Source organism: Periophthalmus magnuspinnatus, chromosome 7, assembly GCF_009829125.3.
Source record: "Periophthalmus magnuspinnatus isolate fPerMag1 chromosome 7, fPerMag1.2.pri, whole genome shotgun sequence".
Classification (NCBI taxonomy): domain Eukaryota; kingdom Metazoa; phylum Chordata; class Actinopteri; order Gobiiformes; family Gobiidae; genus Periophthalmus; species Periophthalmus magnuspinnatus.
Genome location: NC_047132.1, coordinates 9,690,593 through 9,711,782, shown reverse-complemented (window position 1 = coordinate 9,711,782; position 21,190 = coordinate 9,690,593). Strand labels below are relative to the sequence as shown.

At 41.3% G+C, this 21,190-nt stretch overlaps 1 protein-coding gene across 2 annotated transcripts in view; it reads right to left on the bottom strand.

The window, feature by feature from the left end:
* The window catches only part of plekhg5b (pleckstrin homology domain containing, family G (with RhoGef domain) member 5b), a 198,633-nt gene that overhangs the window by 112,091 nt on the left and 65,352 nt on the right, over window positions 1-21,190 (bottom strand). Inside the window, exon 1 of one of the 2 annotated variants that reach the window (XM_033969005.2) lies at window positions 994-1,057. The exons of the other annotated variant lie outside the window; for it this stretch is intronic. The gene's annotated coding sequence lies outside the window, so the exon portion shown is untranslated. Of the gene's footprint in view, window positions 1-993; window positions 1,058-21,190 lie in introns of those variants that run through there. 2 annotated transcript variants of the gene reach the window in all.

Genomic DNA, 21,190 nt, shown 5'->3' with positions numbered 1-21,190 from the left:
ATTTGGAAATACGAACCTAAGTATCATAGAAACCAAAGAGTGAATCCAGAGCCAGGCTGTTGAAGGTAACGCCCCTTCCCGTCTGCACCGCTGGTTTAGCAGGGAGCGGGCACTTAGCAACATTGTCAATCAAACCTGTTGCTAATGCTAGAATTTGTATTGTATTGCAACAAGTTTCTTTTCTCTAAACAAATAACAGAACTGTAACACGGTCACAAAATAATTCAGTGAAATATACCCAAAAACACCCTTGGCCATATTCGGTGCAGCAGTCGACGATACTGATTCTGTTACACCAAATTTATCAAAGGTCCTATATTATGCAAAATTGACTCTTGTGAGCTTTCAGCCATGTTATAATACTGTTACTGCATAAAAACATACCTGGAGTTGTGTTTTGTTTCATTCACCCATTTTCGAGTAACACTTTATTGTTAATCTGTCTACATCTCCAAAGCTCAAAATGCTCCGTTCCACCTTGTGATGTCATGAAGTGGTAGTTTTCAAGTTAACAGCTACATTTTACATTTAGTTCAGTAGAAATTGAAAATTCCAGGGCTGAAATTATCCAAATGATTCTAGTGAAGGTGTATGGAGTTTAAAAACACAGTGGAGCACTTCCTGTATTACCACATGACATCACAAGGTGGAGTGTTTTCTGTTTAAGGGAAGACGTCAGCGTAAATTTGCAGGGTTTGTGTGTTAAACATGTGTGAATGAAACAAAACACAACTCCAGGTATGTTACTAAATTAGAACATAGATCAGAAAATAGTGTAATATGGGCCCTTTAAGACTATACACTGATATTTTAACACACTTCTAGTATTTAGCATCTTAAAATCTCCACTGATTTAACATAAGACTAACTGAACTTCCTATAAAAGATGCGATGACACACTTCCAGTCTCTACACCACATTGCATCATCTGAACACAGCAGTTACATCGGATTGTGAAACATAAGTCTATTCATGATTATATTAGAGTCTCACCACACAGATGGTGGATGCCGTCCAGAGACGAAGACCACGAGTATCGCTCCGTTCCTCCATCACAGACGGAAGATTCCAGAGTCTGCAGCTCGTAGGCTCCTCTCTTCCTCCACCGGAACATCTCCACACACTTTGGTTACGCTTACGCTGATGCAAACATGCTTCACCGATCTTTAACTGCCATCTTAATCCACATACTAATTCTATTCCAATGACCCAAACAGCACAATCAATCTGTAACCATGTAATATTAATTGTTTCTATGGCTCTTTACCAAATGCTGATCACACCACGACGTTACCAAAACACGCACTTGCCAATTGCATTCCACTGAACCAAATGACGCCAATACTCTACCACCTTTAAACTTTAACAAAAATCTTTCTTATCCTACAACCAGAAAGTGTGAAAAACTTGGCTTCTAACCCCAATCTCTATTCAAATGCAAAAAAAAGTCTTACCATTTAAATCTAAAATCCCAATTTAAAAAATCCCAAGTACAATATTTGCCAAAACAAAACTCTAAATTCAACTAAATCTTTCTGTTTATCTCACTATCCTACGGCCAAAAAGTGTAAAAAAAAAACAAACGTCCAAACTTCCAACTTCCAAACAAACCAAAGTCTCCTCTCCAACGCAAATACTACACGGACCCAAACAATAACGCAAAATGAAATATCAAATCCCCATTACAATACACAAACATGGCTCACACTTTATACATAAACGTTTGCCTTCTAAATGTATAAGGAAACACCAAATTTCTTCTGGTCGTTTATTTTCTGAGCACAAGGGCTACCGTAGACAGTAACAAACATCAAAACACGAGCAAAACAACAGCAGTCTCAACTCACTACAGTTACATTAACAACACAAAAACAACAAAAGGTGTCAACAAAATTCTCGACTTAAATGTTGAAGGTACAAAAGTTGAAAACACAAAAGTCGAAAACTGTAGCTAATCAAAACTATTACCAGCCTAATTAGTTTGTGCAACCAAAAAAATGCTAACTTCTACATACTTCCGTTTCATATATTAACCACAAAGCACCACAACGAAACCTTTTGACACTTTACCATGAAAACCCACCATACTTCTTACTTCCCACTACTTCAGTTTTACACTATAATCCCTTAAGAATGTCATGACATCAGTCGAACGCACCCAAATCACACTGTACCACAATGCCAGTGTGTTTATAACTTCATTCAAAACCTCCACCTGCAAAATTACCTCATTGGAGCGCAGTCTTGCTTTGAAGCGCCAGTCCAGATCTATTTAAAGCCAGTCCAAGTAAGAGCACGCATACTACTCCCTTTAGTTCAATTCATTACGGCAAGGAGAAAATATTTGATTCTAAAGTTACGGAAATGTAATAAGATCACGAAGCATGCAAAAAATGGACGTTATCGCTCGAAAAATCTCTGACATCCTGTTGCTTACTAATCTTTTACCGAAAGCTGCACATAACGTTTTGAAATCAAATTATACCATCTTAGAAGTATACTAGCTTTTCCTGTGTCTAAATTAGGCAAAAATATGTTAAAACGCAACACGGGAAATGTATTGAAATGGAAGTAGTAAGCTTTGTTGGCGCAGTTAGCAAATCACAAAGCTAACAGTGATTTAGTATGTAATATAATATGCACAGAACTGAGTATGCTAGCTGTAAAACTTGGTAGTTCTGTAGTTTAGATGTTAATTAGGCGAAGTTTCAAAAGAGAACAACAGCCAATCTGTGTAAAAAGTGCCAAAAAAATATATAAAATGTACAAATTTCAACAAAATCGTTCAGTTCTTCTTCTTATCGTACAGCCAAAACGTGTGGAAATCTTGTCTCCTAACCCCAATCAATTCTCAAATCCAAGTAATAATCTCTAAAATATAATCTCAAAATCCCAATTACAATATTTGCCAGACCAAAAAATAAAACTCTGTATTTCAACAAACCTGTCCAGTCTCTCTTACTCTCCTTCTTATCCCACTGCCAAAAAGAACGGAAAACTCTGCTCTCAACGCCAATCTCTTCTCAAATGTAAATATTCCAGGAAGTCAACAATAATTTAAAATTAAATACCAACTCCAAACTGTAATATTTACCCAAATAAAACCACAATTACACATTTTAACACAAATCTTTCTTACTCTCTTACTAGTACTTATCCTAGGATCAGGAAGTGTGGAAAACGTGGCTTCCAATTCCAGTCTCTCTCAAATCCAAAAAAAAGTCTTACCATTTAAAATCCCAATTTAAAATCCCAATTACAATATTTTCCAAAACAGAACTCTGAATTTCAACTAAATCTTTCAGTCCATCTCACTATCCTACGGCCAAAAAGTGTAAAAAACCTCCAAATTCTTCCAAACGTCCAAACTTCCAAACAAACCAAAGTCTCCTCTCCAACGCAAATACTACACGAACCCAAACAATAACGCAAAATGAAATATCAAATCGCCATTACGATACTTATCCAAAATAAAATGCCAATTACAAATGTCAACAAAATTTTTCAGTTTCTCTTACGATCCTACTCATCCTACGGCCAAAAAGTGTGGAAAAACCTTCTGCAGAACCCAGTCAAAGTCAAAACTCCTCTCCCTGAAGTTATCCATCGTAAAACTTCCCCAAAACTGTAAAATTTCGCCTTTGAATCCAAGTTAAAGGGCTGTGTTGGACTTTTGGGCATTTTAAAGGGGTGGGGGGGTCTGCGGCCTACTCCATATGTGAGACAAGTGTCGTATTGATGCAGATGTGAGGAGCATGCTGGGAAAAGGACGTCTAGGCCAATGGCTGCAGGGCTGGGTGGCACAAAGCTCTCATTTAAAGTGCCTCCTACGGCCCTGACCAGCGCTTTTCCTTGTAGTTCTGTTCAGACTGTAAAAGCCAAAGACATTTTTGTGCATTTATTACAGCCCACCTCAAAGGTTTCAGTAAAGATTTTGTGAACAAATCAGATCTAAGTTATGAAACAGGACTAAACCAGGTCTAAACTAGGGTTGTGTAAAGTTCAAACCAAGAAACTATTTACTGATACTAAAACTACAATCAAAACAAGATCAGGGACGTACCAAACTAGCTCCGTTACTGATACTTTGACGTTAAATATCTGCCAAAATTAACCGATCCCAGTGTAGGAATGGAGAATGACCCTTATTTCTTGAGTTTCTCGAAAACACAGTTGATTTATGACACAAGAGATCCAAAAGTCTGTCATTTCACATCAGAACTGAACAGCTTCATATCAATAAAAATTCAAATATTATGAGACGTTTTAGGCCAAAATCAGCCTGTAAATTGTCTTATTACGTCCAGTTAAAGGCCCAATCAGGATAATAATAATAATTTTCCAATATTGGTGCTGATATTCCATAACAGTATCGTATCGGAGCATCTCCAAACAATATACGCATTTGAATACGTATTGATACTGAAAAATCTCACATCAAGCAGAACAAAACTGGACATTTCTTGAGTAGTTTTAGAAGTATCGTGATCTATTCATAACTACTGTACGACCCTATGTTGACTTGGTACTATTTTCTGATGAGTAAGTCTCTTTTTTTTTAGTATCAAAGCAGGATTCGTAATTTTAGTCTACTATTCTGAACAGGCTTTTAAAAAACTACACATGTAAATCAGTAATATAATCTATAAAACCTTAACTCCTTAACTCCTACACTGGCAAAAACATTACTCAAGTAGAAGTAAAAGTAAGGGGTCTGAAATCTACTCAGAAAAGTACAATTTCTTCACAAAGTGCTTGAAACTAAAACAGATCTAAACCAGGTCTAAGCATGACTACATCATACACAAGAAGGACTAAAACTACACTAAATCAAGTCCTCACATACTGTATACTGACATATTTTTTCCATTTTTGTGTTTTGTGTATGTGTAGTCTGCAGAGTTTTGTGCATTCATTGCTGCCCGCCTCCTGGGTTTGAGCAAAGATGGATGCGTCTTTAATATGAATGTGCTTGTACAGTGGAAAGTTGTGTGCAGGGAGGAACAATGCAAACACTGGCCTTTTAGATAAGAGCCAATGGAAAGAAATCTCGTGATAGGATTAGTCATTACACAAGCTGTTCTAAGGGTGAACTGGTACTGTTTGGTCCTGGTCTAGTCCCTGGTCTAGTCCCTGGTCTAGTCCCTGGTCTAGTCCCTGGTCTAGTCCCTGGTCTAGTCCCTGGTCTAGTCCCTGGTCTAGTCCCTGGTCTAGTCCCTGGTCTAGTCCCTGGTCTAGTCCCTGGTCTAGCTCCTGGTCTAGCTCCTGGTCTAGCTCCTGGTCTAGCTCCTGGTCTACCTCCTGGTCTAGCTCCTGGTCTAGCTCCTGGTCTAGTTCCTGGTCTAGTTCCTGGTCTAGTTCCTGGTCTAGTTCCTGGTCTAGTTCCTGGTCTAGTCCTGGTTTAGTGGCAGGATTTAAAATGTGATCGCATTGTATCAAGTTAAATGTTCTTCATTGCTAATTAGGGATGTAAAAAAAAAAAATCAGAAATGGGATCATTCTTGGGTAAAAAAAAAAAAAAATCTATTGTTTCATTATATTATAGTATTAAAGGAACTACATGGACCATGATCCTTTGCACCATGTCACATGATTGCTGCATCCAACAGGTGACAGTAGCTCAGTTGGCAGAGTGTTTGTCCACTGACATAAACATTAGTTACAGTGGTCACATCCACTGACCCACAGGTTGGCGGTGTGATTCCAGCTTTCACAAATGAATACTGTTGGTCTGTCCTTGGGCAAGACACTTAGCCGATCTGCATCTGTGTATGAATGTGTGTGAATGGGTGAGTGGTTCCTTGACGTAAAGCGCTTTGAGTAACTTGAAGGTGAAAAAGCGCTGTATAAAAATGTGACCACGTAGTATCAGGTATTGACAGGTTAAATTCATTATGATAATTTGGGTGATATTTATATGATACATAAGGAATTATTTGCCAATTAAACTTAAACAAAGAGCTTAAAAAATGAAACTGTAAAACGCTCAATGTTCAACAGTAGTGTGTAACTTAAATATGTTGATGTAGTGGTTTTATTGCCAAAAATGAACTGTCTTGAAAAACATGCATTCATACTGAGAGCATGGCAAAGCAATGGCATCCCCATGGATACAACCAGGTGGCGGACCCTACACCAGAAAAGTTCCATAATGCACCTTTAAACACTTTAAACACATTTATAATTCATTCATAAATACAGTAAACATGCAGAGCACAGGATCAGTATGAGTAGTATGTAATATTCCTACAAACTCATTAAGAGTTCCAGATGGATGCGCTGCTGTTGAAAGGGGAGAAGAAATTTATTGTGAGAACGGAGAGCGCTGGCCGGAGGAGGGGAGGGGCGCTGTCACCCTCACAGCCACATGTCCAATTTTGGGAGAAGAAATTAGAGGGTAGAGAAAAGACCAGATAGAAGAGAGAGGAGGGGAGAGCAAAGAGAGGACAGAGAGAAGAGAGAGGAGGGGAGAGCAGACAGAGGACAGAGAGAAGAGAGAGGAGGGGAGAGCAAAGAGAGGACAGCGAGAAGAGAGAGGAGGGGAGAGCAGAGAGAGGACAGAGAGGAGAAAGGAGAGAGAGGACAGAGAAGAGAGAGAGCAGAGAGAGGACAGAGAGAAGAGAGAGGAGGGGAGAGCAGAGAGAGGACAGAGAGATGAGAGAGGAGGGGAGAGCAGAGAGGACAGAGAGAAGAGAGAGGAGGGGAGAGCAAAGAGAGGACAGAGAGATGAGAGAGGAGGGGAGAGCAGAGAGGACAGAGAGGAGAGAGAGGAGGGGAGAGCAGAGAGGACAGAGAGGAGAGAGAGGAGGGGAGAGCAGAGAGAGGACAGAGAGGAGAGAGAGGAGGGGAGAGCAGAGAGAGGACAGAGAGGAGAGAGAGCAGAGAGAGGACAGAGGAGAGAGAGCAGAGAGAGGACAGAGAGGACAGAGGAGAGAGAGCAGGGAGAGGACAGATAAGAGAGAGGAGAGAGCAAAAAGAGGACAGAGAGGAGAGAGCAAAAAGAGGACAGAGAGGAGAGAGGGAGAGGAGAGAGAGAGAGAGAGTGGACAGAGTGGGGAGAGGAGAGAGAGGAGAGCGAAAGGAGAGAGAAGGAGAGACAGAAAGAGAACAGAGGAGCGAGCAGAGAGGGGAGAGGAGAAAGAGAGGAGAGCGCAGAGGGAGGGCGAGGAGAGAGAGAGGAGAGGAGACAGAGGAGCGGGAGGAGAGAGAGGAGAGAACAGAGAGGAGAGAGAGCAGAAAGAGAACAGAGCAGAGAGCAGGGGGGAGAGGAGAGAGAGGAGAGAACGGACAGAGTGGAGAAAGAGAGGAGAACGAGAGAGGATTGGAGTAGAGAAAGAAGACAGAGTAAGGAAGAGAGTGAGAGGTGGTAGAGAAAGAGAAAGGGAGAGAAGGGGGGATGGAGAGAGAGAGAGCTGGTGTATTAGCTGCTAACACAACATATTTAAATCACCTTGTTGTCTTTCACTGTTTCCAAATGAAATGTCGGTTCTGCACGTTTAATGCAATATTTTGTTTGATCTCATTCATAAAAGATTTCCCCCAGTGGCCGATGGGTTAAACGTGATCACTTCCGAACACAATCTTTATAGCTTTGACAATTGTGTGTAGTTTGCAAAACATGTTTTATTAGAGGAAAAAAAAAATATCGACAATTTATATTTAGTGAAACTCTCCCAGCTCCTCCAGGTCTTTGGCAGCTGGGCCCTGGGTCCTGGCACCGTTTGGGTCCAAGCAGTTGAGAAGAAGCCAGACGTTAATCATGAGCAGAGCGTATGGAGATGTAGACTGGCCTTTTACAACACTATTCTTTTTACAGACTTTCAAAAACATGTCATCAGAACGTTTTTGAATTTTGACGAGAAGAATTTTTAAAAAGTCGCCGAGGCTAAAGGTTTGAATCAAATAAACGTTAAAAATACACAGAGCAAAGGCCGACGTTATCGCTGTGCTGGTGTGTTAGCCAGACACCTGCAGCAACTTTAACTCTCACATTCAGGGCTTCAAGTGGAAACAATTAAACAGGAACAGGAAGTTGCCAGTTCAATCTTCACCAGAGTGGACCGTCATTGAGCAAGACACTTCACACACATGGCCTACTTCACTTCCAGTATCGCATGCGGTTGGCGTGAAAGGGGGTTTAGATTTGCCAAAAAAATGAACAAGGGATAAGTTGGAAGTTGGACCGCCTGGAATGTTCCACAGTATAGCTTTAAACAGATCTATCAAGCTTTTATTTTGTATTTATGGCTCAAAAATACCTTAAGAAACATGGATTCTTACTGTGAGCCGGCTCGCCTCTTTACTGATCTGATGTGTAATTTGGCCCGATGACATCACCTGCTTGTCGACAGCTCAATTCAAGGTTATTTGTTTTAAAAGAACTTGATCAAAATGCTTCACATAAAGTAAAAAAAATAAAAACAAATATACACAGTAAAACACCAAGATATCCTGTAGAGCTAGTATTAAATGCCAGGGAGAAGGGGTTTCAGTCAGACGAGGGAAGATGAGTGGAGAAGAGGATGGAGAGGAGGAGAGGATGGCGGAGAAGGGAAAAGGGAAGAGGAGGAGGGAGGAAGGGAAGGAGAGGAGAAACGAGGAGTGGAGAAGAGGCGTAGAGGAGGGAGAGGAGAGGAAGGAGGAGAAGGGAAAAGGTGGGGAGGAGAAGAGAGAAGTGGAGTGGAGAAAGATGAGAAGGGAATGGAGGAGAGGAAGGAGGAGAAGACAGAGAGGAAGAGGAAGAAGGGAAGAGGAGGAGAGGGCAGAGAGAAGGGGGAGAAGGGAAGAGGGCAGAGGAGGAGGAGGAGGGAGAGAGAGGGGAAGGGGAGGAGAGGAGTGGGGAAGAGGTGTAGAGGAGGGAGAGGAGAGGAAGGAGGAGAAGACAGAGAGAAAGAGGAAGAAGGGAAGAGGAGGAGAGGGCAGAGAGAAGGGGGAGAAGGGAAGAGGGCAGAGGAGGAGGAGGGAGAGAGAGAGGAAGGGGAGGAGAGGAGTGGGGAAGAGGTGTAGAGGAGGGAGAGGAGAGGAAGGAGGAGAAGGTAGAGAGAAGGGGGGAGAAGGGAAGAGGAGGGAAGGAGTAGAATGGAGTGGAGAGAGATGAGAAAGAAGGAGGAAGAAGAGGGAGAGAGAGAGGAAGGAGGAAGGGGAGGAGAGGAGTGCAGAAGAGGTGTAGAGGAGCGAGAGGAGAGGAAGGAGAAGGCAGAGAGGGAGAGGAAGAAGGGAAGAGGAGGAGAGGGCAGAGAGAAGGGGGAGAAGGGAAGAGGGCAGAGGAGGAGGAGGGAGAGAGAGAGGAAGGGGAGGAGAGGAGTGGGGAAGAGGTGTAGAGGAGGGAGAGGAGAGGAAGGAGGAGAAGGCAGAGAGAAGGGGGGAGAAGGGAAGACGAGGGAAGGAGAGGAATGGAGTGGAGAGAGATGAGAAAGAAGGAGGAGGGAAGGGAGGGAGGAAGGGAAGGAGAGGAGTGACGAGGAGAGAGGAAGGCAGCAGAGAAGGGTGAGAGGAGGAAGGGAGCGGGAGGAGAAGGAGAAATAAGAGGAGGGGAGGAGAGAGGAAGGAGAAGAAGGGAGAGGAAGCAGGAGAAGGGAGAGAGGAGGTAGACATGAAGGGGAATGGAGAGAAAGAGAACAAAAGAGAAGAGGAGGGGAGTGGAGAAGAGAACGAGAGAGGAGAGGAGGGAGGGGGGAAGAATGGAGGAGGAAAGAACCCACAGAGAGCATTTAAAACACAATCAATAACCAGAGAGATGGATATGTTTAATGTCATACTGTGGAACATTTCAGAAAAAGCCATAGTATCTCCACAGAGAAAAGCAGATGGTGAGATAATGAGACACATGATTAAATCCACTATTTTGACATTGGCACCGTTCACTTTTGACCTCACAGTTGTTTTGGAGCAGTGTTAAACCCAAAACCAAAACCTTCTCAAACCTTTATCCCTTTCTTCTCTGAGCCAAATATAAACACACGAAACACTATCTCTCAAGACCTTCCTCCACATGTGCGATTCATCTTGTGCTAATCTATCTCACTACTTCCAAGACCTCTCCGAAACATCTTCAGGTCAAATCTTTCATATCTCTCCGTCGGCTGGTTATAACTCATCTGGGTCTAAAAGTAGCAGGTGAACTTGGCCGCCTCGCTAAACTATTAATGGAGTGTTAAGTAATGGGTGTGTGTGCGGACGAAAGAGGGGGAGGAGGAGAGGGGGGAGGAAGAGGAGGGGGGAGAGAAAAGAGGAGGAGGAGGGGGACTGGAGTGCAGAGGAGAGGAGAAAAGAGGAGGGAAGGAGGTGAAGAGGAGGGATAGGAGGGAGGAAGGGGAGAGAGGAGAAGAAGAGTAGAGGAGGGAGAGGAGAATGAGAAGAGGAGGGAGAGGGTGAGGAAGGGAGGGAGGGAGGAGGAGAGGAGTGGAGAAGAGGAGTAGAGGAGAGGAAGGAGGAGAACGGAGGGAGGAAGAGGGGAGGAGAGGACCGGAGAGAAGAGAAAGAGGAGGAAGAAGGGAGGAGGAGAGATAGGAGAGAGGAAAGGAAGGAGAGGAGTGGAGAAGAGGAGTAGAGGAGAGGAAGGAGGAAGAGGGGAGGAGAGGACTGGAGAGAAGAGAAAGAGGAGGAAGAAGGGAGGAGGAGAGATAGGAGAGAGGAAAGGAATGAGAGGAGTAGAGAAGAAGAGTAGAGGAGGGAGAGGAGAGTAGCGAGGAGGAAGAAGGGAGGAGGAGGGGAGTGGAGAAGAGTAGTAGCGAAGGGGAGTGAAAGGAGGAGTGAAAGGAGGAGAAGGGAAGGAAGGAGGAGGGAAGGAGAAAAGTTGGAGCGAAGAGGAGAGGAGGGAAGAGGAGTGGAGAGAAGGAGAACAAGAGAGAAGATGAGCAGTGGAGAGGAGTAGAAAGAAGAGAGAGTGGAGATGAGAAGGAGGGAGAAGAGGAAAGGTGGAAGGAAGGGGAGGACAAGAGGTGGGAAGAGGAGTAGAGGAGAGAGGAGGGAAAGGAAGGGGGAGAATGGAGAGAAGAGGAAGGATAGGGAGAGGAGAGGAATAGAGTGGAGAGAAGAGCAAGAGGAAAGGAGAAGCGAGGAGGGGAGGGAGGGGGGGGGGGGGGGGAGGAGGGAAGATTAGGGGGAAGGATGGGGCGGTGTTGACAGAGAGGAGCGTTTGAAGACTGAGCGTGCCCAGTGCAGGTGCTGTGGGTTATATTAGAGAGAGTCCATCAAACAGACCACCGCGTTTAACCCTTCACTAACAGGTCAGGAATTACGACTCCCAGACTACTGTAAGAGCAGAGCATGGGAACGCCTTTATACAGGCTGCACGGGACTCTTCTGACAAGCACCGCCATTATATTTGCAATTTATGTTTTAATAATGGGATTCTGTTCAAAGTTCACATTTTGAAAAGCATCCAGAACTGAACAAAAGACTGAAATATGAACTGAGTAATACAGGAACGCATATAGAGCATGGCTGTACAGACGAAAACTACAGGGTTAGCAGATTTTATGCAGAATATTGTTATTTGTGGAGGAAATTATGGTGCAGCTTTAACTTGTATCACAGCATAGTTTAACCCTAACCTTGCATTCACTTACAGTCATGACCTGTCGAGATATTCCTGATGTAAAAATATAGAGGATAAAACGATAAATATTGGACCTAATGACACGATAAGAGCAGATTTAAACCAAAAACTCTTCTAAGTCAGATAGCAGTTGTTACAGAGAAAGGCGACAGTTTTTATGAAAAGTGAATTGGAGCCAGAGTCGATGGAGCCGGGCGCGCATCCATGATCACTTCCTGTTTGGACGCGGCAGCTAGCAGGTTAGCTATGTCCATTTATATACATACAGTCTATCATCATTACAAATATTCGTTGTTTGACTTAACTGCTTGCTGTTGTGGCTTATAAACCAATTTGCCGACATCATTACCAACATCTTAAAATACAAGTCGCACTGTCTGACATTTAGCTGTTGTGAAGTTTCCGAAGAACTTTTCCTCTCTGTAAAAATGAAAACTACATGCTTTTTCTCCAGTATAATTCAATTTGGTAGTACTTTGACAATGACTGTCTAAACATAAGACCGTCTTCTCCGCTTTATTTTCATCCGAAAGGGGAAAAATCCTTACAAGAATATCGTCTGGATATATGTGGTAAGATATGAGATACTGAAATAAGAAAAAATCCACTACTGAACAGGTGAATGGGCTGTTTTATATTAGCACATGTTGCTACGATAGTGTTTTCTGTGTTTTAATCATTTTAACTATCTGTACTACCCATACTAGGGAGACAAGATTGTCAAAATTCAAAACTGGGATAAATCCGGATTGGGATGGTTGGTATAAATAAAATAGTATAATATTTCCCATTCTTGACCTAACTCCGGCTTCCATCGACTCTGGCTCCAAACTGTCGCCGCGCTCTCTCTGTAACTGCTGCAGTGAGCTTTGTCATTTTGGTCTAAAAATGTTCGTATTAACGCACTCTACATGATCCTGGTGTTTTTATTTCACCATTGTGTCCGTTAAATCAAGATATGAACATTAAAACAGACAAATCTTCCCGAGGTTGCTCCTGTTAGCGTTAGCAAACAGGTTGATTGACAGCGTTGCTAAGCGTCTGCTCCCTGCTAAACCAGTGGTGCGAGCTTGAAGGGGCGTTACCTTCAACAGCCTCGCTCCAGATTGGCTCTTTGGTTGCTATGATATTTGCAGTCAGAGTTGCAAAATATGGAACTCGACTCCAAACTCATTTAATCCACTTCTTTGCACAGTCTATGCCAAAAAAACAGATTTTGAAGCAAGTCATTTTCAAGTAGCTATTTCTGCACAGTTACGAGTTCCATTTTTCTTTTACTGAGCACAAAAAGAAAGAAACCATCCCCATTAAAAACTCTGTCTGTCTCTTTCCTTATGAAGTGTCTGCAGGATAAACCAGAGCCACAAGCCCCATTTGAAAGCATGTAATTTAGCCGTGCATCTTTAAGCAGCAGTTCAGAGGGCGAAACCACTCGTCAGCCTGTTGATATGAATAATCCCATAATTGAAACAATGTGTCTTGAATTGCAGTGGGGGCTGCGTTTGAGAGGCCAATAACAGAGACAACGCCAATGCCAAAACACCTATTCTCTTCAAATACAGTAATTGTCCGATGGAAGGCTGCAATAAGCTAAGATTAAACAGCCATTGGAAAGGGTGGAGGTGTTCAAAGACACGTTCAGACAGATGGTTCTCAAGCAGGAATATGAGAGTGTGAGGAAGTATAAAAAACATATTAAAAGGTTTTATGTTCATATTTTTGGCCATTTGGGTGTTTTTGATACGGTACACACAGTTAAATAAAAAAAAATAAAAAATAGGAACTTAGTCAAAACTATAGACTGTATAAAGAAGTGGACTGAGTGAGTGTGATGTCACCCATAGAGTTCAGCTCCAGTCAAATGAAGCTCATCGAGTCTAGAGCAGTAATTCGGTGAATTTAGAGCCGAGTTCCACATTTGGAATTCTGACCGCGAGTATCATAGCGACCAAAGAGCCAATCTGGAGCGAGGCTGTTGGTATCCACTCGCACCACTGGTTTAGCACGGAGCAGAGGCTTAGCAACGCCATCAATCAAACCTGTTGCTCACACTAGCGGGAGCGAAATCAGGGAAGAAGGCGCCTGATTTGTCTGTTATTAATGTTCATATCTTGATTTACAGACACAATAGCAGAATAAAAATACCAGGATCCTGTAGAGCGAGTTAATATGAACATTTTAACACCAAAATGATGAGTCTGACAGCAGCAGTTACAGAGAGAGGGGCGACAGTTTTTAAATATAAAGTGAATTGGAGCCAGAGTCGATGGAGCTGGAACATGCTCACTGGCGGATTAGCTATGTACATTTATATATACAGTCTATGCTCAAAATGGTGTAAAACAGTACCACTACAGAAAATCAGGTATAAAACTAAACCGAGACTAAAACAACAATAATCCAGGACTGAACAGAGACAAAACCAGCTAAAATATGCAGGAACCAAACCAGAACTTAGTCAATACTAAATCAGGTCTATATCAGAACTTCAACCAGGACTATACAATTTTATAGCACTTTTTCACCTTCAAGACACTCAAAGCACTTCACATCAAGGAATCACTCACCCATTCACACACACATTCATACACCAACGTGCGCTGACTCTGGGGACGAGGTGAGTTAAGTGTCTTGCCCAAGGACACAATGACAGTAACCAATAACCAACCAATGATGTCCAGAGCGGGATTCGAACCACCAACCTTCGGATCTGTGGACAAATGCTCTACCAACTGTCAGATGAAAACCTTCGAAACTTTTCTAGACCCCTTTGTGCTAAACACGTCTTAAAAAGTATTAGTTGTGGTTTAAGTATGAAAAACAATTAAATTAATGTAAAAATCATTATACAATACACCCTTTTTGGAAGTGTATTTGATTTATTACTAATGTCCTGTTTTTCCAGCATTTTGAAATATATACTAAACAATGGAAATATACACATTTTGAGTATCTTCAAAACAACACACACCTACCTCTTTGTGAATATATTGAACTTAGTGAGAAGTAACACAATGATGATGCGTAAACTGAAAACCATAATGCAAAACAGACCAACAGCTTTCAACCTGACAATGCAAAACAGCAGAACGAGGACATCAGCTATTCCTACGGCAAAGTCAGCCGCCTCCTTTTACCCATCTGCAACACAACACCCCACAAGCACTGGCCCAGAAAAAAACACAACTGCAAGATTTATGGGTTCATAAAAAACATGATTATACAAGTAACTAACACGAACATTAAGTATTTCCAATCTTGACTCCAAACATGTAAATAAAAAGGTATCTGATTTTTACGGTCTTAAAAATGTTTGCAGTGGTCCAAAGTTATTCCTCATCGATGGTGGAAGGTAACAAAGTAAAGTAATAAAGTACTGTAGTGTAGTTGAACTGAGTAGAATAGTATATGTAGAATAGTAAGTAGAACAGTATCTGTACTTTACGCAAGTAGATTTTACAGTGGATACTTTTTACTTTTACTTCACTGCGTTTAAGAGAAGTTCAAACATTTTTGAACTAGATTGAAAAGTAAAAAGTACTTTTATATGATTTGAGGGGTTATTTTTACTGTGTTTGTGGTAACATCCCGACAAACGTTTGAGTTCAGTCTTCGGCTTTGAACAAACAAAAATAAACACAGAAAAAAATCATAAAAAATTTAAGAAAGTGATTTGTATTGTTACTGTTTTAAAAATATGTTTCATTTTTAATCACTGTCATTGCATTTAACAAATTAACATCAACATGTGAAATACTTTTACGTTTTACTCTTAAAGTACATTTTTATAAAGGTACTTTAATATTTTTACTTTAACAGATATTTTCATGCGATACTTTGACTTTTATTTAAGTAACTTTTTACCTCGGTATCTGTACTTTAACTGAAGTCAGGGATGTCCAAACTGTGGCCCAGGGACCAAATGCGGCCCTCAGATCAATTTTTCTTGGCCCTCAAGCTTCCAGATGAATTGGCCCATATTACTTTAAACAGTACTTTTTACTGTACATTTCTGAAAATCTACATGAACAAGCCCATATCAAATATTTAATGTGTCCTATTGAAGATGTAAGCATGAATAAAGGTCTAGTGGTTCATGTCTAACTTGTAATAATAATGCAGATTTGAAGTATTCACTGTATTGGTGACCTGTCTATGACCCTCAATCAGCCCTCAGCTTTGTTTGTGTTTTTATATGTGGCCCTTAATGAGAAAAGTTTGGACACATTCTGAGCATCCTAATTAGTCACCATGTTTGTTGAGTTTGTTAAGAGCTTTTCACAACTTTCACAGAGCAGTGCAGAGTTTTGCCACGTCGGTAATACTAACAACAACTAGCATGCCAACGATACACTTCTTGATTCCCAGATAAACAGGTAACAGGGTACGGGGCCTGTAATCATGAATAACTCTTAAATACTGATGTTTCTGCAGTACTAAACACTAAAATTTGATATCGTAGCATCTCCATGTATTCGTAAAGCTAATTCAGCAACCTTTCCCTGCCCCATCTGCAACACTACACCTCGCCACGCAACGTCCCATAAAAATGACTATAACCTCTTTACAAAGTGTAACGTGAGGATTTACAGGGGAGCTGTAAGACTAGTAAGGCGTTATAGCTTATATTTGTGTCCTGTCATTTCCACGTGCAGAAAACTCCTTTGTGAAACAGACAAACATTATGGGAATGGAGAAGCAAAATATCCCGGAGCAGAGGACACAATGACTTCCTATAAAATGACAAAACACAATCACGAATCTAATGGAGAGAGGACGATGGTGACCTGTATAATCTGCAGTTTATGTGTTTAGAGCTGGATAACAGGGCTGCACCATCCAATCTGCTTTTTTCATACAGACGATTAGTGATTATGTAAGTTTTCACTTGAATGATTATACAAACGACTCAGGTACAGTTCATATTTGCTGTAGTTCAATAGACCCAGCCAACAAACAAACTGCAAACAAACAGGAGGTCGTGGTTTTCACATGTCAGTGGCTCTGTGGACTGCCTCAGTGTGCATGGATTTAGTTCTGTTTACTTTTACTTTTGGGTCGGTCTTGCAACATTCACTCATTCACGCATCATCATGAGCCACGTGAGAGTCCATCAGCTGATCAAAGAACTTATTTCTATGACAATGCTCTTCAAGGGACACAGCTCCGTGAGTACACATGCACACGCTCACGTCCCTCATACACAGAGGTCTTTTCTTTCACCTGTGGCTAAATATACAGTGAGGAGTGTGGGCGCTGTTGACAACACAGAAAAGAACACACAGACCCAGGCTCATCTGCGCAGACAGACACAGGAAAATATATACGTCATCATTATTTTTTCCTCAATCCAAGCACTTTTACTCACACAGCAGACTGCAAACTTCGGCCAAGCGCAGCTGTTCAAGTAAATGCTCTTTACACTGGCCTGACTAGTGGAAGTGTGAAAAATGATGTTAGTTTCAGTGTAGTTGGCTCCTCCCTTCAGACAGATATAAGGCTCTGTCCACCTTTAATCTGACCAGAACTGAAGAAGCACTCTAAAACTCCAGTCCAGACAGAAATTCCTTTTTCTTTTGCTTTGTTTTAACAGTAAGACATTTCAGCGAAGAATGAATAATGATAAATACAACATGCACTTCAGAAGAGAGGAGCAGAGGAGCAATGAGCATTTATCAAACCAGAGCGACTCTCTCTGAAAGAAGTCGGGGAGAGTCATTTCGAATATTTGAGGCTGATCAGTTGAAGCATTATAACAGCGAAACAAACTGAAATCAAACAGAAGCTCACCTCTGCATCCATAAAAGTACGAGACGTCTCCCTCTGCACAAATCTGAGGCCACCAGGAAATCACTTAAAGGTGAACTTAATCTTAATCATCCAGTTTCTTTGGAGGTGCATCGCCTGCTTGTCTCAGGAGATAAGCTATTTTTCTTAATTTGGATTTCCAGAAAGACAAGAGAGTGATGCCACATGGCCAAGTTACAGGTCAGATCTGTGGAGAAGCGACCCCATTTACCATAGGAATGAATAAAAAAAATTACACAACTATTCATTTTGGCTATTAAAAAACACAGAGATTTGAATAAATGTCAACAGGTAAGTCTAATGCCATGCTGTGTAATATTCCCAGCAAAGCATCATGAAAAAAGGAACACTGCACCTTTAACCCTTTCATTTTTGTGATTTGGTAATTACAACCATTCAAATTTCTATTTGATTGAGATAAATCCTGCAGTCCTTCTGGTTAACCCAATATGAGTCATGAAATATTGTTTTGGTTGAGAAAAGTGAAGATTAACATGAAAAAGACCGTGACAATAGACAGTGGGACAAAGTCTTGACAAGGGAAAGCCCCTGAAGAAATGGGACACCAAAACCCAGGCTTCAAACATCATAATATCCAGCTCAGTAAACGTATGTGCGTGCGGCTGTGTCTGGAGCGAGGCTAAGATTTCCATTACAGTATGAATGGTGTTGTGGGAAGACGTAAGGTTTGACCGCAGGGAAATGTGTTAAATCTATTAAACAGAGCAGACCTCCACCAAGGCATTGCCAATATCCTGCAATTGTGATGAGACAGTGGACATACCAGGAGGAGAATCAGAAAAGCTGTATTAGCATTACTACTATTGTCAATACAGTTCACAAAACGATATAGGAGGAACGTAAATCAATGAATAGTCTACCAATACTAAAAAAAATGTAACAAATAAAATTACATCAAATAAAAGACATTCATTTAATAAGGTATTAGAAAGAAAATTCACTTTAATTTGATGGATAAGTTGGCTCCATGTACACCAGCGCCTGGCAACTTCAGTGTTAGCATTGCTACTTCTTGTCCAAATCAGTCTTAATTCGTTTTTTTGCAAAGTCGTGCTAAAACTAATAAATATTTAAAGATAAGACAGTGGACACTGACTTTGAAAACATGTTAAAGACTAAACTAATGAGGTGAAAATGTCAGTGGGGGGAACTTTTGTGATTAGAAAGGCAGGTGTTTGTGTCTCAATGCTAATGCTAATGCTAACTTTGAGGCATAAAAATATTACATACATATAACAACACAAACTGAAATCATCAAACAATCCAATAGTCTTTACATTAATACATTTTATTTCAATCGATTTATTTTATATTTTATGTGTCTAATAAACGTTATCTTTAGCTTTGAGACATAGTGAGCTAGCTAGCATGCTCCTGTGCTCAAAGCCTATTGTGTTGAGTCACAAAGCTGACAGTTTACAGTTACAGTTTAGAGTACAGACACTTACAAAACGTTTTAATTACAGAACACTTAACACGCTTGGCTCATAGCAAGAAGGTCCCTGATTCGATTATCGTATTGAGTGGGGCCTTTCTGTGGAGTTTGCATGTTCTCCCTGTGTCTTGGTGGTTTCCTTTGCATGTTTTGGGTTGAGGAAAGAAACCTGAGCACCCACAGTGCACAGTCAGCTAATTTTCCAACTTGGTACGTCTGACCAAATCTTTCATATACACAAAAAATGACTTCACTAGCAAGTAGGTGTGGGCCGTGATGACAAATGAATGTACTGGATTACACCATGGTCAGTGAGAATGCTAATGCTAACTGCCACGCATTATTTTTGTGCACAGTAACAGGTAGTTCCGGCAATAGTTAATCACTGTTGTATATCACTACACTGTGAGTATCACCATAGCAACGAATAAACACATGAACTACTGTCAGGAGGGACTAGCTTCAACTAAAACAGAAATAATAAATTCCTTGAACATTTACGGAGAGCCAAAGGGTTGTCAGATGCAAAAGTGAACCATTTTCAATTTGCGGGACCATAGCATAAGCGTATTAGCCAAAAAAAGTGCCTAAATGTGTCTTTAAATACAAGTTGGGGTTTACAATTTGGACTGTAAAACTGGAACTTTGCAAACAAGCAACTGGAGACAAGCAAGTTACAGGTCACATCTGTGGAAAGGTGACCCTGGTCACAGAAAGAATGCATGTTTTTGCAGAAATAAAAAACAATGCCAAATGGATAAGTTTAAAGCTCTAACATGAAATATTTCAGCAAAGTCCACAGAGACGAGAAGGTGACAGACAGTTCATCAGAGAAGTTACATAATGTATTTTTAAATGTAGGTTAAAATGACCCCAATCTCACCAGGAAAAGATAGGCGACCAAGGGGAGAAAAGAGGAAAGGAAAGAGGAGAGGAAGTTACACAGAGGAACAATAGAGAGACGGTCGGGAGGAGGAAGTTTAAAGTGTAACACACCACGAGCTGAGCCAAAACCAATGTGGCCGACACACGCAGCAGACAGATTAAGCCCAGACACTGTTGTTTTAATGGACTTGGAGCATAGGGCAGGAATGGAAAACTCATACGCGGAGTTTAGTACGGCTGTGGTAGTAACTGAAGAAGTCTTTGGTCGACTAAAGACGTGTCCTGGGTCAATGGGACGAATAAAGGAGAAAGTGTAGTTGAAACTGAAGCTCTCAAAACATTTTTAAAAATACCAATAAGGCTTGACCGTTATGAGTCAAACAACAATGCAGAGCCATTTCAGAGCAATGCATTACTTGTTTCCATAGAGATGTTATAGCATTGCCTGAAATGCTGCACAGTATAGCATTATCTATCTAAGCAAAGCAATATACAATTCTATATTACACAAAATGACTCTTGTGAGCTTTAAGTCATGTTATAATGTTGTTACCTCCTCAAAAACAGACCTGGAGTTGTGTTTTGTTTCATTCACACATGTTTGAGTAACACTTTATTATTAATCTGTTTACATCTCCAAAGCTCAAAATGCTCTGTTCCACCTTGTGATGTCATAAAGCAATTGTTTTCAAGTTAACAGCTACATTTTACCTTTTGTCCAGTAGAGATCAGCAATTCCAGGGCTGAAATTATTCATATCTTCTAGTTCTAGTGAAGGTGTGTGGAGCTTAAAAACACAATGGAGCACTTCCTGTATGAACAGATGACATCACAAGGTGGAACAGAGTGTCTTCAGGTTGAGAGAAGAATTCTAAATATGAAGGTTTGTGTGTTGAAACAAAACAACTCCAGGTCTGTTTGTGATGAGGAAACAACATTATAACATAGATCAGAAATTAGAGTAATATGGGCCTTTAAAGTTGTAAATGTTGAGTGATTTACTGTAGAAGCAGAGAGTTGGTTTGGTTTGTAGTGTTTTTCTTTCATGGCGGCGGACACAGCAGACAGGACATCTGCTCCAGGATTAGGCCTGTGAGTTTAAGACTGGCTTAGGCTCTGTGGCCTGGAACGCTGAGGACTTCCAGACTCCAGGCCAGTTAGGGATGTGCTCTGCTCCGGCTCTGCTCCGGCTCTGCTCCGGCTCTGCTCCGGCTCTGCTCCGGCTCTGCTCCTTACTCACTGTACACACTCCACACATGTTCAAGCAAAGACACCAATGACTTCCACTCATCTGGCTGCCAAGAGTAATCCATTTTATTTTATATTGTTATGTTTCAGATTGCTTCACATTACGGGTGTGTAGTAGCGATGTCAGACTCAATACTCAAAACCAATTCTAATACAACGATGATAAAAATACTTGATGATTTGTATCTGATTTTCAATACTTAAGACAACCCTGGAGTGGAGCTAATTCAACA